The following is an 18381-nucleotide window of genomic DNA, read 5'->3' on the forward strand; positions in this document are numbered from 1 at the left end:
TTTATGCAATTAATTTGAATATATAGAATATTATAGAAAATAATTAATAAATTTAAAATACATATTGGTTACGGTATAGTAAAGAGAACTCTTTGGAATTTTTAAAATTAGATTCTAATTTTAAAAATCGTAAACAAATCAATTCTAGTTAGAATTTCATATGACTTGGCTACAATTTGTTCAAATTTCGATTTGTTAAATTCTGATAAAGAAATGAATATAGCATGTGTGCGCTCTAACTACACAATGTATACAATAATAATAATATTATACAATTTCATTACAACTCATTTAAATCGTTCATATATACAATTTTAGTATAATTTTGTATAACAATTTTCTACTCTATAATACAGTCATAATAAACAGTAATTATAACAAAAAAAAAAATCTGATGTGGTCAGCACATAACCGACCGCAATGTGTATTGTCTAATTAAGTGAAAGTGTTACAGAATATTATAAAAATGTCTGTTAAATACTTCTTTCCAATTTTTAGGACATTAGTAAGCTTATAGTTAACATACCTAGAAAAATGTAAATTTGGCTCTTAGTAGAATTTCGCTTTGTGCTATCCGAACTCCCTGAAATGCTCGTCAGTTAGTTTCGGTAATAACCAGAACTCAAATATCAAATTTCAAGAAATTCCATCAATTCGTTCCGTAGATATGGTGACAAATGTAAAATCGGCCCGCAAATCAGTTTTCGAGCCCTGATCTTTCCAAAAAATTTATATGTTCATAGTTTTCATACGAGGAATTCACATATTAAATTTCAATGAAATCGGTTAATTATTTCTCTTTATATACACAAAAATGTATATTTGGCCCGTAGTAAACGTCCAGTTGCTGACGCCTGATTTCTTCCAAAAGTTAGGAGGTTTCATCGCCGGTAGAGCAAAACTTATATATGAAATTTCAAGTAAATCGGTTGAATATGTTCTTCAATATGCTCAAAAATGTAAAACAGGCCCGCTAAAAAGTGCAGTTCCCGAGGCCTGATATATACCAAAAGTTGATCGATCCGTGCCATGGTGGAAATAAACTTACATATAAAATTTCATCAAAATCGGTTCAGCCGAACTTGAGATACACGCGTGCACACACAGACCGACAGACGGACAGACCGACAGACCGACAGACCGACAGACCGACAGACCGACAGACCGACAGACCGACAGACCGACAGACCGACAGGTTGCTAAAAATAGTTTATTTACACTTCCCTACTATGGAGAAGTACGTTCCCACCGAAAACTCGATATGCAAAATTTGTTGCCATCACATAACCTACCTATTGTTTACACAATACGGTCGGTAATTAAGGATCAAAATAAAATTAAAATAGAAAAAAAAATAGAATAAAAAAAAAATAATGTCTGTAGACGGTATGGCATCCAGCTGAGCTGGACTAATAATATAAGATTTAGTAACAAAATGACTTATATATATATATACATACATATACAATTAAATAATATAATTATTTGATACCAAAATATATGTATATTTTTTTCATTTATATATATATACAAACGCTTATGTACACATTTCCATTACGTAGGTTCACTAACAATTCCAATTTAATAGTCATGCAAAAACAGAAGTCTTACGTAGGATTATTTTAGTATAATTCCTATTTCTTTTTATATAGTGTACATTTCCAATTAAAATAAAAATGTACTTTTTAGTTTCATTGTGACCGTCCTGACGTTCGTATGTTCTTGTGTCTGTTTAAACACTTATACACTGTCTAAAATGGAAAAACTACTTTAGCAACCTGTTTAAATTTAATATTAACCATATAATAAATAATTAGTTTAATATTTCTATAAAAGTCTATTAGTAAGGTACCGTTAACATAGACGAGAAAATTTAAGATTAAATTTATGACAAATTGTGATGCCTGTTTGCCAGATTGATGACTGTTATTAGACTGAAATTATCTGATATAACATGTCAAAATCTAATGTTTGTTTTGCATTTATTTCAAAATTGTAACTAAAATGAAAAGCAATTGATCGCTGCTCCAAATTCATCAATTCATTTTATAAATTTGTTTGATATGCGCGCGTGACATCTTTTATGACCTCGTTTTGTTTTTTTTTAAAGTCACTAGCTAAGTAAGAATGGGAGAGTACCATATATGTACATATTTACAATGTAATTTTGAAGTGAGAAGAATTTATGCGTACTATAGTGCATCTTGTTTTTTCCAAAATATTTACTAAAAATCAGTCACTTTTTAAACATTTCGTTTTGGAAAGTGACAAGCTTAATCGATATTTTAAAATTTTTCCATAAAATATTGAGACAAAATGAGAAAGTCCTATGAAAAATATAGGTAATCTTATTGCAAGAATTAGAATTTAAAACTGAAAGTGATTAAAAATGATGACTGAAAAAGTGAAAAACAAAATTTGTTTTGTTCACAGGGTAAAGACATGCGCCATATGTAATATGATGTCCAGGTAAAAATAGAAATTCGTATATGGAACTTGGTTTAAAAACAGAAAAGTGTTTTCTGTTGGAAATGTGCTTTTGCGACCATTAATTTGATCCGGATTTTTTATACTCTTGTTCCTTATCGTTCCAATTTATTGTAATATTCTTTTGTTCTGTTTTAAGAATTTTGTCCTCTATATGTTTATAACGATTGTTTTGCTCTAATTTTCTTTTAAATGTTTTCTTTCTATCATATTGTACTTTATCAAAGCTTTAATGTAAAGGCAAATTATAAAAACAAACACACAGACATTTATCATGTACATCAGTACATATGTATGTATGCATTAATATAAAGTAGTATAAAAAAGTTGGACAATTTCTACTTTATTTATTTTATTCTTTTCTTTTTATAATCATTTAGTAAGTAACATGCGTTTATAGCTCCATGCATATGCTAGTTACAATTTTACTTAAACAAAACCAAAAAAAAAATTCTTTAGTATTATAAAGAACATTTTGAATGAGTATGTTCACGTATCACACACTAAAAATACGTACACATGTTTGTTTGTTAAGTGGGTATGTCATATTGTGTTTTGTATTGTCTTCAATAATATACTTCGATTATATTGTACACATAGATTTGTGCAAATACTTATAACAATAACATCATAGACTAATTTTGTAGATCTAGTCTTATTTATTAATTTGAGTACCATGTATGTATGTATATTTATTATTCGTTCGTATGTTTGGGAGCTGTTATCATACTTAACATACATTTCTTATGGTATTTTACTTTTATGGGCTGTTGTTTTTTTTTTGTTTTGAAAGAAAATCTTAAAGAAACACATGGCATGTTTTGAATTTACTTTAAGAATTCCCAAGATATTTACATTAATTTATAATGGTCTTCATATTAGTTGAGTGAAAGCCTTCTGGAACTTAATATTATTTTCATGATTTTTTTCGATTTTGCTTTTTTGATGATTCTATAAGGTTTCTTTATAATTATATATACACATACATAATATTATTATGTATAAGATCTTTTGTACATCTTCATTTTTCAATTGAAGGCACTTTCTAAAAAAAAAAAACAAAAAAATTGTTATTCTTTTTTATTATTTTCCTTTAACTCAGTGAAAAACTTCGAAAATATTTCATTAGAAATTGTAAAATTCTATATTCGTTGCATATGTATAGGCTGAGCTAAAAAATTTTGAAGATGAGTTTCTCCTGAAAAGTCGTTTATGTCGAAAGATAGATTTCAATGTACACGCACAATAAAAACAACAGCGAGAAAAAAAATACGAGAAATAAAAGTTTAAGAAACCAAAAAAAAAAAAGGGAAAATTAGGGAAATAAAATAAAATTTTCTTTTTCATTGAATTTAGTGTGAAATCTTGTTAATATTGTATTAACAACAACAATTACACATTATATAATATGTTATGTACACAATTACATCCTTATAATATTATTGCGTAGTTTGATTGTTGGTGTTCGGAATAATTTCGAGGGTAAAACGAAAATGAAAATAAAATGAGTTTTTCATTGTTCGACTCTTCTTCAATTTTAACAAATTTTTTTTTTAGTTTACTAAAAATATTTTGCAAAAAAAAAATATTTTATGTAAAGGAAACATGTAGGATTTCAATTAATAAAAAAGAAAAATGAAAAATAAGATAAATTTTGAAGAAAAAAAAATTCCTTGAAAATAAAAAGGAAAATTCATAAATTTTGAAGTTGTTTTTCTTTTAGTTTTTCGGGGCTACAATTTGTAAATATGGCGTAAAAATATTTTGTGTTTGATTAAATACGCAATTAATATTTTGTTTAGGGTATGGTAGCGCTATACTCTACTGAAGCAGAAATTTTATTCAGAACTTACTATTTAATTTACAGTATTTGTTATATTTAGTGTATATATTACAAAAATATTGTTATAGTAACTGATATATTGATAGTAGTACCTAGTTGTATTGAATTTAATTTTAAGTATTCGCGGAAAGGAGTCTTAAACTGCTAAACAATTTTTTTATTAATTTAATTCGAATTTATCACAATTAACAATTTAATTATAGTTTGAATAGTTTTTGGCCTGTATGTGAAGTTAGAAACTCTTTAAAATTACAAATGAAATTCAGTTTTTGCTATAAAGTAAAAATTTTAGAAATTATGCTCAAAATTTTAGTGAAATGGCATAGATTAATAATAACATTAATTTATTAAATATGCAGACGAATTTTTTTCGTTTTCATTATTAAATTAATAATATAACAATATTAAATCATAATAAATATTATTGCATATAACAATAAACATGATGATGATCGAAAGTTTAAACCTGCAGAGGGTAAGAAAAGGTACTCGTATCAGTAATTATGGAGTTGTAATTTTCTTTATGTAGAACTAGTGCGTATATTCCTAATGTTTATTTACGGTTACACGAATGATAGGAAGAGATGCCATATAGATTTGCTACCGTGCAATATTAATTTTATGGATTATTACGACTAATCTTACATTTTGTATGTATAGATAGAAGTTTGCGCTGTTATAAATTTTTATAAGTCAATGTGAGCGTTAATCAGGTTTGATGTATATGTTTTGAATATGATAATTCTTCTACTTTAATAACTTCATTACTAATTATTGATAAACATTTAGAAATTAATTGCATTTAAAGCTTTTTTTTGGGTTATTAAATTCGATTTAACAATGACGACAATGAAACATTAAGATAGTTGCACCGTTGTTACGCTTGATTTTTTTTTAAATTAAAATTGAAAACTGTATAAATCATTTTTGCATTACATTAAAAAATATTTATTGTAACACTTACATAACAATATTATAATTATTAATAGACCGTTCTATTTTTGAATTCATTTTTTGTACAACCCGAAATCTTTAAATCCTATATAATGCGTAATTCTGATTCAAATGAGTTGCGTACTTGATTTTTGAAAATACTCTTCCTCTAACTCTATCTTTTTCCAAAACAATTATGAAAGCAGTCATTGAATGTAGTAGACACTTCATTTGAAAATCTTGTTTTGCAATTTATAATACGAAATTTTAAAAAATTCTAAAATATTTCACTAAAAAATGTGTTGCGAAATCAAATATTTTATCGCATACAAATAAAAGGGATTTTTGTATTTCATTTTAAAATTTTAAAGCAGGAACTGCGTAAAAAACATTATCCAATATAAGGATTTCATTTCTTGAAGCAAAATAAGATTTTTCTTTTTTATCATTTCCGATCGATTCCAATTTCAAGATTAAATTTCATTTAACTATACACTTGACTCGTATGTATGTGTAATTTTTTTAATTAAATATATTTTTGTCTCAATTCAAGGACATTTAATTCTTTTGCTTGTCTATTGTAATAGAGCCAAGTTACAGCAAATTTTGTGTGTGTGTGTTCCTATTTTTAGAAAACGAACATTCATCATTTTTATTTTTCTTTTTTTTTCATTCAAAGAATAAAATTTAATTATCCTTATTTTTATGTTTTATATTTTTTTGTCAATTTGGATACAAAGAAAAAAGAAAAACAATTTCTAAAGGCGGTAAGGTAGTACATTTTAATTTAATTTCAATATTTTTCGAAGGCAATTCTAAGGATTTATTTTTTGTACAATTACAATTCAAAATTTATTTCGATTCTTTTAATTTTAAAAATAAAAAGATCATGTATTTTATTTCAGAAATTCATAGAAGATCAGAGTTCTAAGATATTATTTTTGTAATATTGTTATATCAGAAAAGAAATAGAGATTTCCATGCCGACTTTATTAGCAGTTCTTTAAGTTTTATATAAGTACTTTAATATATTAAAAGTAAAAGAAAATGTGTTATGTATGAAAGGACCAAAATGATACACAGGAACTAAATAAATTCTTTATTACATCACATAAACAAAGTCGCAGGCATTTTTAAGATGTGAGGTGTTAAATTATGATTAACGAAAGAAAATTTGCTTAATTTCTCAATTCTTGCTGCAATATAATGAAAAATGTAAATAATACGATCATCTTAAGCCTGATTAGGTGTTTCACCTTTTAATTTGCTGTTTTTTTTTATTTTCAAATCGGAACTAGTTTGTTTAATTGTTTATACCAATTTTTTAATAAGATTACTATTTTTACCGGCCAATTTCTTCTCAGTCGACGAGATACATAACAAAGTCCTTATAATATGAAAAAAAAATTTTACGTTAAGAAGTTGCATAGGAAACTAACATAGTTGATTTTTATTGAAATTCTGTACCCTCAACTGATAAACTTAAGTAATTTAGATACGAATTTTATATTCGATTTTGAATAAATAATAAATTTTTTATATAGCTTTATAAATTTTCAGCCCTAACTTAAACAACCAGAAATTTTTGATAAAACACAGATTATACACTAACTTAAGCTTGAATTATTAATGAGATTTATTCTTGTAAATTCCACTGATTTGTAGGCTTTCATATAATTCTAATTATTTTATATAATCCTGTAATTTTTCTAACGGATCAACATAACATGTTAAAGTTGTTATTATTTACTCTACATATTTTTAAATTGTTGACTGCTTTGGGTTCAAATTTCGATTCCACTCAATCGACTTAAAATCACTCCAAGTAATTATCAGGTATTAAACAAGAAGTACATAATTTACTATGCATTCTTCGAAGGCACCTATATAAGAGAGGTTAAGTGTGAAATAAACAACATAGATTTTACTAAAAATTATGTTTGACTATAAGAATATTGAAGCTAGACGGAGTATCATCTAAAATATGATAGAAAATTTGGCCTTGCAATCCTCTTGCAAATGGTCGTATAAATTTATTTAAATATTAAATAGTTTCAGGAGGGCGTTATGTGTAAATGTCATAAAGTGCGTACACCAAAAAATTTATAATAGAATTAACTTTTAACTCAGGATATTCATAATTTTCTGAAATTCGAAAACTATTAATAAAAATGTATCCATTTTATTCACTAGCCCATATCTAATGACTCGAACAATGACTTTATTTATTTCATTTATATATTAAAAATATCAATAGCGTACCAAAAAAATTTAACCCAAAAAATTACTTGAGAAAGAATCTTTTGCTTGGAACACGTCAATATTGTTCTAAGTTAAGTTTTCTTTAAGGAATTTTCACCCTATAATTATTTTTCTAACACTCAACGCATATTTTTAATGCATAGTTTTTATAGAATAATAAATGTGGTGGTAAAAATTATTACCAGTTTTCATTGCTCCTTTGGGTAACATAATTTTTAATTTTTATGTCTCTGTACAATACAGACGTATACAATGCTTGTTATTCTATCTGTTTGTTTTTGTGGTTGGACAGGAAATAATGAGCATTTGTTACTTGAATTTGAGTTCTTATTGGTATACTTTTGAACACATATGTGCATGTATGTGTTCTTTTTATATAGATGTCGATTTTAATGTACACATGACTATTGCAGTTTTTTAAAACCTAACACCTTTCACTTTAATTGAATTTATTTTTATTGTATAGATTTATGATATGATAAAAATCTTAAGAAATGTTTATTAAAAACTACTTAACTATAGAGATGTACATATATTTATATATAGAGATTTTCGTAACGGAAGCTATAAGTAAAACATTAGAGCTGTAAAAATTTTCTGAATTTTTTATTAAAACTCTCTGTGTCTCAGAAGCCATTGAGGTTTGTCACTCGTACCCGAAACCATTATCGATTTTTTCTTCACCTAACCAATATAGTATATTACTGTCTAAATTTTTGAATCACCCTGTAAATTCGAGTCCTATTTTTTGGTGTTAATATATAAATCATAAAAATTGTTTTAAGTTTCTTTTTATATTACTTTTGTACTTTACATGTACGCATAAAATCTTAAATGTGTAATACTCCCACACATGATGCCCATACATCGGAGTAGTTGACATGAGCAGATATGCACATTTTTAATCGTTTTTGAATGGAAAATAAACTTCCTAAATTCTTAATATTTAAATTTATAGGTTAGTTTTTACGCCTAATATGTGAACTGCTTCATATCATGTACAATCTTCTCATAACTGTTTCGGAGATGTTAGAAGGAACGCTCCCATTACATTCTAGTATGTGGTAGTAAGTATATTTTATATATGTACCTTTATGTAATTTTATTATTTGAAGATATTTGAAAATTTTTAGTCAAGTATAAAATTGATGTAGTTGTAATATTATTTTACAGCCATAAATATACACTTAACTAAAGTTAAGGAATATTGAGCATAAAATTTATATTTTTGTTTAAAAATAATTTTATTTTCATACTAATAATAAAAATTTCATTTTTTTATTTTTGAACATATATACAAGTATTTTTTTTAAATGCATTCGAAAAACGCATTATTAAGTTTGGAATCCGTTTAAAATATCGAGATATTGCGATATACAGACCATTATAGACCTTTATTTTTTATGTTAATTTATGTTATAATTTCAATGCTTGAGAATACATACAAGTAACATCGGTCCTCTAAGAACAAACAACAACATCATAGAGGATGTCTCCGAGTTCTGCTACTTGTGTAGTATAGTTACTATAGATCGCGGTGCTGAAAGATAAATAGAATTTAAGCTTGCTAAAATGGCATTTGGAAAACTAAGATCGGTTTGGAGGCAGCTACACCTGCCAAGAGTTACCAAAATTAAAATAATCGATACCTGTATCAAATCCATCTGGCCAAGAATAATCAGCAACAAAGATCTCTGGGAACGGACAGAACAGGAACCCGTATGCACCCAAATTAGAAAAGAAAGTGGAGCTGGATTGGCCACACTCTCCGAAGGCTAGTAAATAATATCCCATTAAAAGCCTTTGAATGGACTATGAAAGTTAAAAGAAAAGCAGCCAGACCTAAAGAAGCATGGCGCAGAACAGTAGAAAAAGTAATAAAAGGCGCCCAAAACAGGGTCAGATGGCGAAGCTTTGTGGATGTCCTATGCTCCCGAAGGGAGAAAATGTAGAAAAGGAAAAAAAATGTTATAATTTAAGAAATGTAAAAATTAAGATTTTTTTAAGTCTCAAATAATAATCAATCTTACAATCTGCATAATAGTCCGCACAAGAAAACTGGTGCGAAATTTATTGCTAAAATGTTACTTAAAGGGCTTCAGCATATTAATTTAAAGTACACAACAGCCATATGCAATGATTTAAAAATCGCTATATACAAATTGGATATTACTAAATATAAGTTGAAATACATATATTTGTATTTTTTCCACCTATATGTCTGGCATCGATCTGTACTCACTGTGTTCAATCACTCGAAATTTAAACAAATCGAAACGATGCTTCTCATCATTCAGATAATCTTTGTAGCATGCAAGATTAAATAAAAGAGGGAAATGACGGGAAAAAGTTGAAAACTATGTGTATTTTACGCCTTCTTTCATTTCATTATTGTATGATGTTAATAAGTAAAGTTTTTAAGTGAAGTTTTTGACTTTATTTTATTTCAAAAAAATACCCTCATACATTACAGCGATGACAAAATTTTAGAAAGAAAACAAAAATATTCTTCAATTATTTATGGTACACGATGTTTTGTATGTTACTACAATATACGATGATAAAGTGTAGTTTAATACCGCTTATTTTTTTTAATAACGTATCTGTGCATACTGATAAAATGTCGGCACATAAAAAAAACTAGAATAATAAAATTCTTCGTTACTTTACGCTTCCTTCTTTAAGGTATGTAGCTGATAATAAAAAAAAAATCTGCTTTTAAAAATGAAAGACTTTCATGTCTTAAATAAAATTTTATGAGCAGTTTCTAAATATAACACATGACCTTTTTTTACCTAATAATTTGTATAAAGTTTCACCTATCATAAAATTTATTTTTTTCTAAAGCGTATATTCTGCAAAATATTGTATTGCACCGTTCGTATTAATTGATTAAATTTTCCCATAAGAAGTGTTTTCCTTATAGATTATTGTTGGGATTTAAAAGTATGCATTCAATAAATTATGAATCAGCGTCGAATTATATGAAATGATCTAAATGAGTTAAAACCAAATTTAGATGAGTTAATTTCAACCCAATTAAAAGAGTGGTACGAATGGTTTACGAAATTTTACTTTAAAAGACATTTTATTTTGAAAAAAACGATTACTCAATATTCAGTCTTTTCACCGAAATTAAAATTATATAATAAATATGACAAAATATTTGGAATGTATGTTGAAGGTTTTATTAAATAAATATAAGAGGTGGAAAAATCAAACAAATTGATTTAATTACAAACCCATAATATTCTAAGTAAAATTATTGAATCCCGTATTTACTTTGATTTTGATGACAATAATTGATACAGAAATCAAATTATTTGTTAAGGCAATATGAGCCTTAACATGTGGTGTGTTATTGTTGTGCCATTTTAAATAATTCTTATCGCAAAATACATTGATTAGAGAAATTATTCCAAAAGCAAAGAAAATTTTAAGATTGACAAAAGTAATTAGAAAACTCAAATTGAAATTTTCGACTTAAATAGTATGCAACATTTACGAGTACTATTCAGGTTACTTTTGCTGTAATACTGTCCATTTCTATTCCTTTTCGTTACAAAGTAATTTTTAATTACATATTTATTTCAATTGACCGCTGAATTCTTCCAATTATAGAAAAATATTAACGCTTTCTATAATTTTTTCTTTTTCCCCTAAAAGTATGCAAAATTTTTTTGTTGCATAAAATAATATTTTCGCATATTAATGAATTAATAATTTTGATAGTATGTAGATAGCTAGTTTATAAAAAGCACATTCTAATAAAAAAACAGTAATAAAAAAACGAACTTGTTTAATCGTTAGCATTGTTAACACAGCTTTTCTGTGATTTATTAGTGTGATCAGTATTTTTCTTCAACGATGTAGGAACAATTAAATTAATTATGACTGCCGTGTTCTCATTCTCAGAATCTCAGGATCCTCTGAGATGGAGGTGATTGTCTTCTAATAAAATTATTGAGCATACGCAAAACTATACAATTGATTTCCATAAATTTTTGTTACCGCCATCGATTTTTAAATTCAGTTTAGTTTTATGTGATTAAACTAAATTATTTTATTTGTTTAAAAAACCAATAAAGAAATTGTAAAAAATGTTTGATAGTTTCTTTTTTTATTTTGCATAATCACCATTTAATTCATTTGAACTTAAGTTAGTAATGTTGTATGGTTTTATTAATTTGTTATAAATATATACATACATAATATTCTTTCTCAATATTAAAAGTCTTTGTATTTTTATAAGCCTGTTTAGCTCAGTGGTAGAGCATTGGTCTCGTAAACCAAGGGTCGTGAGTTCAAACCTCACAGTAGGCAAAAAAAATTTTTTTAATTCACAATTTATTTTAAGTAAAGCAATTTGTAAATAATTTTGTGACATAAAAACTATAGTATTATAAGTTCAGTTTTATTTAAAGTAGATAAAAAATAAAGTTGCCATATAAGGCAAAAGAAAACTCAATTGTTAAAGGGTTGAGGAAGAGATGCAAATAGGAAAAAATGTCGTATGAAATCATGGAAGTGTGCCAATATAATTCTTTTGTTTTTCTGTTTTATCCAACTTCAAATTTCCTTTGGGTTGTTTTATGCAAGTAACATTTATATAGATAAAATTTAATTTTTATAGGTACGAGAAGAATTTTTTATCTATTTGAAATTATTTTGAACTTTTGGGCATTATTAATATGTTTATACTAAATTCAATTTTTTTTTATTTTTCTCATGTTAAGCATGATAAGGATACGTGTTAATTCAAATTAGAATGCACGACCCTGCATTACAGGAATTAAGTTTATATTTACCTTTTTTTTATTTTAATTTATCTTATTGTAATTTCGTTGCTGTTCAACTATATTTCTAGAAAAATTCAACATGTTGCCAGTGAAATTTTGCTTTTAAATATTTGTACTTGCATACCTTAGGATTTCGTTGCCAAAATAATTGATCTTTCCTAATCTTTTATCCATCAAGTGATTAAAAGCTGTTAATTCAAAATTAAGAAAATATCACGTTGCAGTATCAGGTTCACGTTCTAGTGAGAATAAAATTTAAGAAGAAAATCGAATTCGATATTTGGAATGAAAGTTCTTTTATAACAATTTTTTTATAACAGAAATTTTATAATAGTTTTATTGAAATTTATATAATTTAGAAGATATACAATGCAGTTGGTAATATTAAGCTGCCCACATCCTTTGTTTTTTTACTTTATTTCACAGCTCTACAACTTCTTAACTAATACCACATTAAATCAAGCAAAAACGTGTAAAAACTAAAACTCATAGGCTTTCTCTTCTTCCAAAAAATTGACTAGGGAATCCTTTTATTTAATCAATGTAAATCAAGTACTCTGAATTTAAACAATGCGTGCATGTTATTAAGAAAAAAAAAATCATAATTTTTTTAATGCAAAAAATGAATCATGTGTGTGTGTGTATAGAAAAATAAAAATCCTTATTATTTTAATTTCAACAATATCATTAATTGCGATATAAAATTATTTTTAGGCAAATGATGCATGAAAAAAAAACAATAAGAAAAATATAACAAAAAGGAAAAAAAAAACAACATGACACGTGTAGATTTCGTTTTTAGTCTGACATTTTAAAATAATGAATACGTGCTGTGATGTGTTTTTGTAACAAAAACACAATATTGTAAAAAGCTTCGAATATTTTAGAATCATCATTGTTTATTCATTTATAATAATTTGTTGTACACTATACGACTAATACAGTTATAATTAAATTCAATGCGTCAATGACAACCAAATAAACATAGAATATAGCAATCAAAAAACATAATTAACTAGATATATTAAAAACAATGATAATCATGAGAAAATAACAATACAAACATTTTGTTATAGGTTTTTGTCTAAATATTGTTAAAATAATTCTCACGTACATTATGGAATAATTTCAGTAATTTAGCAATATTATCAATTTTAATTGAACTAATAAGGATTATTGCTTGTAAATGTATAAACTTTGTAATTTCTATTAAACAATATTATTTGTAAACTATTAATTTTATACAACACGTGTACCCACATACTTGTTTATTTGTTAATATGAGTATTTTTAGAATATTAGATAATTTTAAAATAACAACGTGTGCGTGTCAATGTTTATAACATTTAAATGTATATATATATTAGTGAACGTACAGGACGTTCAATATTCTCATAATTTAATTAGACATGGAAAAGATATTTACCATAATAATATCATTAGACGTACGAATGTAAAAAATTATTTGCGATTTGTTCAAAAAAAACTTTAGCAAAACAATAATTTTATTATGAGTTATAAAAATCGGATGTGATCATACATTTTCTGTACAATATAAACTCCCGTGCGCTTTTATTGAAAATTCCGTTGTGTTTTTAGTGTAAGTTTTGCTAGTGATTACGAAAATGTAGTTTAAAATTTAAAGACTTACTTTAAATTTTATAAAAGATACACTAACTTCATAGGGTTAAATTCTATTCTAGAGATAGTTCCATTCAAGGAACGACATTCATTTATAGTCAGTTTTTTAACTCGTAAATTAATTCCATATATGACGTGAATTAAGGATTATCTTTCTATAAATTTTTTTTAACATTCTAAAATCCTATTGTTTCACAGTTACAACTTAAAATCTGTAAAATTTACAACTTAAAATCTCTCGTAGCTTCAATTATCTTCAGATTTCTAAATAAACAAATTTAATTTACAAATAAGAATGAATTTTGCAGGAAGAGGGAAGAGACGGAAAAAATAGAAGGATTTGTTATTTATATTATTATAATTATATATAACTGGGTTCTAACCCAGACCTGATGGTATTCCTGAACCAATTTTGAATAAGTGCTGTTCTTCCTTAGCGGTCTCGCTATTATTTTATTTTCAATAAATCTTAGTTCTTAGAAATTTTTTTTTTTATTTGGAAGGGAGCTTTTATTAGAACGATCCATAAGAAGGGCAATAAAAATAAAGTGGTAAACTATCGTCCTGTTAGTAAAGTTTCGGCCATTTAAAAAGTTTTTGAATTTTCCATTTCACAGCAATAATTATGGGAAGTATGAACCCGTCAATAGAGTGTTGAATCTGTGTAAAAAGTTCAAGAACACACTTGATTTCACACTAAAAAAGGACACGCTTGTTTGCCTATAGTTAATTTTTTCCAATATAATTATTAATACATACGTGTATTGTAATTTTAGAATATCTGTAATTTTCTATTTGATTAAATATAGTTTTAGTTTAAAGTAAGTCAAAATTTAAAATTTAAAGTTTTTAGTTTAGAGAAAGTCAAATGTAAAATAAAATGTATTGTACCCCTTATTAAAATTTTAAATTCTACCACAAGATAATGAGCAAGTCTTGCCAAATATACAAGATCAATTATCAATTTTTTTCTAATTCAGTTATTAACGTTTGATATTCGGTCATGTCAGAAAATCAATAGGTATATTATATGATTTTATCACAATGTCTTGCGTTTTGTTCGCTAACGATGACATTAACCATAATTTTTAAAACAATCAAGCGTAACATACTTGCAAATTTAAATAAAGCTAGTAAGAATAACAAATATCCTTTACCTTAACCTTTTCCTTAGGTACATTCAACATTCTTAAATTAAATAATTAATTCGCTATGACTAATTTATTTTTTCAATTGATTTAAATCAAAAAACTGGAAGTCTCAAAACAGTTAATTAAATAAAAAAATTAAGAAGTCAACTTTTTAATGAAATTCAAAATAAAGTAAAAATTTTGCTTAATTTTTTAACTTGAACATTTAAAAAAAAGTTGATTTAAGAATCCTCTTTTCCATTTTTTTTTCTTCAGCGAGATTAAATGCAGATAAAAGTATGAAAAGCAAAAAAAAATGGAAAATGCAATAAAACTTTGAATGAAATCAAAAAAGACAGTTTAAAAATTAATTACTCTGTCGACAATTAATGCCCTCAATTTCAATATAAAATCTTTCTGCTTTTCTTTCCTCCATTTTTATTTAAATTTCAATTTAACTTATTCTTTTTCTCTTATTCTATTTTTACGGATATTCAAAAAGGATATTTTGATATTTTACTTTTTGTCAGTCTATGCAATATTTTCTATTTGAATAGCCTTCTATTAATTTAAGCAGCAAATTCTGTTGTTAAATTATTTATTGTAAGGCATTACAAGTTAAAAATTTTATGTTGTGTCATTTTAAGGGGAGAAATCAAAGTACGGACCGAAACATGAGCTAGTATCGACATAATGTAAAACATCAATCAGCGGGAAATTGGTCAGAAATTTTTTATAATATAACGTTACTTTAAGGGCTTAAAGTATATAATATTAAAAATTTAAAAAGTAAGACAATGAGTAAAAAATTCTAATTCATTATAACACCAAAGGAAAATAATTGCCACGAAAATAAAGCAGTTAGTAGCTGGTTAGTACTCGTAGCTAAAATTTATAATATAAAAAATAACAAAACATCGCTACTTCAACATTGAATTGGTTTAAAGAAATGCAAGATGCTAATAAGTGTTGGGGAACTTACACTAAGAACTAAAAAGACAGAATATAAATCTAATTTGAGTGAAAACCCAAATCGATCCATTCGAATTTTGTCTTCGACAAAAATCTTGATAAATTTGAAAATAATTTTGTAACTACTATTAAGAGAACGGTGAAATAATATTTCATTCCTCTATCTACTTCTATTCAGTTTTTATAACTATATAGTTGTCACTATGTTATTCTACTTTATCAATTTGTCTCTTTCTCGCCACGATAAAATTTTGTCCATTTTGTGATTAAAATTTTTAGAGATTTTTTTGAGATCAGAAAATTTTCTAATTTTTCTCTTTACATTATTTCTGTGATTCACTCTTAAAATATTCCATTAAAATTTGCCACTAAATTTTGTGAAAGAATTTTTTTAATTCTCAAAGGAAAATGAAAGGAGTGAATGAATAAAATAAAAATGTATAGGATTTTTTTGGTTCATTTCGAATATTTATTCCTAAATTATTATTTGTTTAAATCTATGTGCTGGACAACCTAGAAGTATCTATGTATATGTATATGTGATTAATCTTATTTGTCTTTATAGTATTAAATTATTTTTATACAAATGACATAAAACCAAAGTGCTGGTGAACTTACTTAAAACCATTAGCAATTAAAAGAGGACAAGAAAATTCCAATAAAAGAAATTAATTTTTACTATGTGCACTCAAATACAAAGATATGTACGCGTGCATAGATTATTGTTTGTCAGGATATAAAAGCGTTATATTGTGTTTTTAGAAGTAATGGAAAGTAGGGAGCAAAAAAGTTGAAAGAAATTTGTATGAAGGGTTTAGGAAGCTGTGTAATAAAATAACCGAGGTTGAACTAAGTTTAATTAATGCTAAGCCATGTGGAATATTTATTGCACTGAAATCTTAAAAAGGGGGTTTTTAGCTTACTAATTTCCACTTAATTTTTAAGTCACTGTTATACGAAAAATAAGAAAAAATCTCGGTTTGCAAATAATTCATCTTCAGGGTGAAACTTTTTTCACTTTTTTTTGACAAAAGACACTGTTGTTCAGTTTACAAGGAAACTTATCAATTTTGATTTAGACATTACAGCTTTTGTGCCAAATAATATTTTCAAACACTAATAGGATAATAAAAAATAATAATTAGCAGATATTATGGCTTACGCACATATAGTCCGTAATTCATTTATTTTCTACATTATTTCTGAATTCCTATATGATGTTTCACGGTCGGTAAGCTTTTATATCTGAAGAGAGTTTAAAAAATTATAAATTAATTAAACTTGGAGTGTTTTTAATACTTTTTAGAAAAATATTTAATATTTTGCCAAAATCTGTCACCAAAATGTAAAGATGTACTAAGAACCAAATTTCTCAAAACAGCAATTTACTACAAACTGAAATAAGTCCATTAAATATTATTTTATATTAGTTATAATTATACAGACATAAATTTGCATAGAAATAAATATCAGTAAAATATTAGTAAAATTCTATACCAATTTCCTACATTTTCCGTACATAAAAGCAAAAAAAACGACATTTGTTCTGAACATCTATAAGGCAAAATAGCTTTCTTTTAAATAATCATGAGGCGAATAATACAACCCACCAAGCCCTCTGGTTTTTTTCTACATCTCATGAATGTGACAATTTGTCTTAAATTAATTATAAATTCTTAAAAACAAGGTTTTCTTTTTCGCATTTTTCTCGATTCTACGAATATTTTAACATTTAGGAGTTCATAATTTTAAGATTCTTAAAAATTAATATTGTTTAATAGAAAATTTTCCGAAATAAAGTCAATGTTGAAACTTAATATTTAATTTCTATTGTATCTTATATACAAACTCATACATTTTCTCTCTATACAAATGCAAAAACCAACCCTTTTGAATGAAGATTTTTTCTAAAACAAGCAATTCATTTTGATAGATTTTAATATATTGCAACATAGAATAATGAGAATATTATTATTATTTCATATTACCCTTTCAAACAAAAATAAAAATAAAAAACAAACTACCCATTTTGTTTCTAGTATTTATTTAGCATTTAAGCTCAAAAATACTTTTGTCCTTCATTTGTTTGTACAGCTACCTTTCTTGTTTTTTAAAAACAAAAAGAAAAACTTAGAAAGTATTTTCAAAATTGACTCAATTGTCCTCTTTAATATTAAAAAAGAGAATATTTCAAATATTTGATGGAAAATAAGGGTTCTCTGAGGATGGCCTCAAGAATATACCAACAAGTCATTTGGCGCGCAACGTTAAATGGGGTAAAGAGAAAAAAGACAGGAAAAACATTTCAAGAATC

The 18381-nt window shown here is 25.9% G+C and overlaps 1 non-coding gene across 1 annotated transcript; it reads left to right on the plus strand.

Moving 5' to 3' along the window:
- The first annotated feature begins 11776 nt into the window (after positions 1-11776).
- Trnat-cgu (transfer RNA threonine (anticodon CGU)) lies at positions 11777-11848 on the plus strand. The gene has a single exon. It is a non-coding gene; the product is annotated as a tRNA-Thr (tRNA).
- The last annotated feature ends 6533 nt before the right edge of the window (positions 11849-18381 follow it).

The sequence above is a fragment of the Condylostylus longicornis genome, unplaced genomic scaffold (assembly GCF_029603195.1).
Source record: "Condylostylus longicornis isolate FDR11 unplaced genomic scaffold, ASM2960319v2 ptg000048l, whole genome shotgun sequence".
Classification (NCBI taxonomy): domain Eukaryota; kingdom Metazoa; phylum Arthropoda; class Insecta; order Diptera; family Dolichopodidae; genus Condylostylus; species Condylostylus longicornis.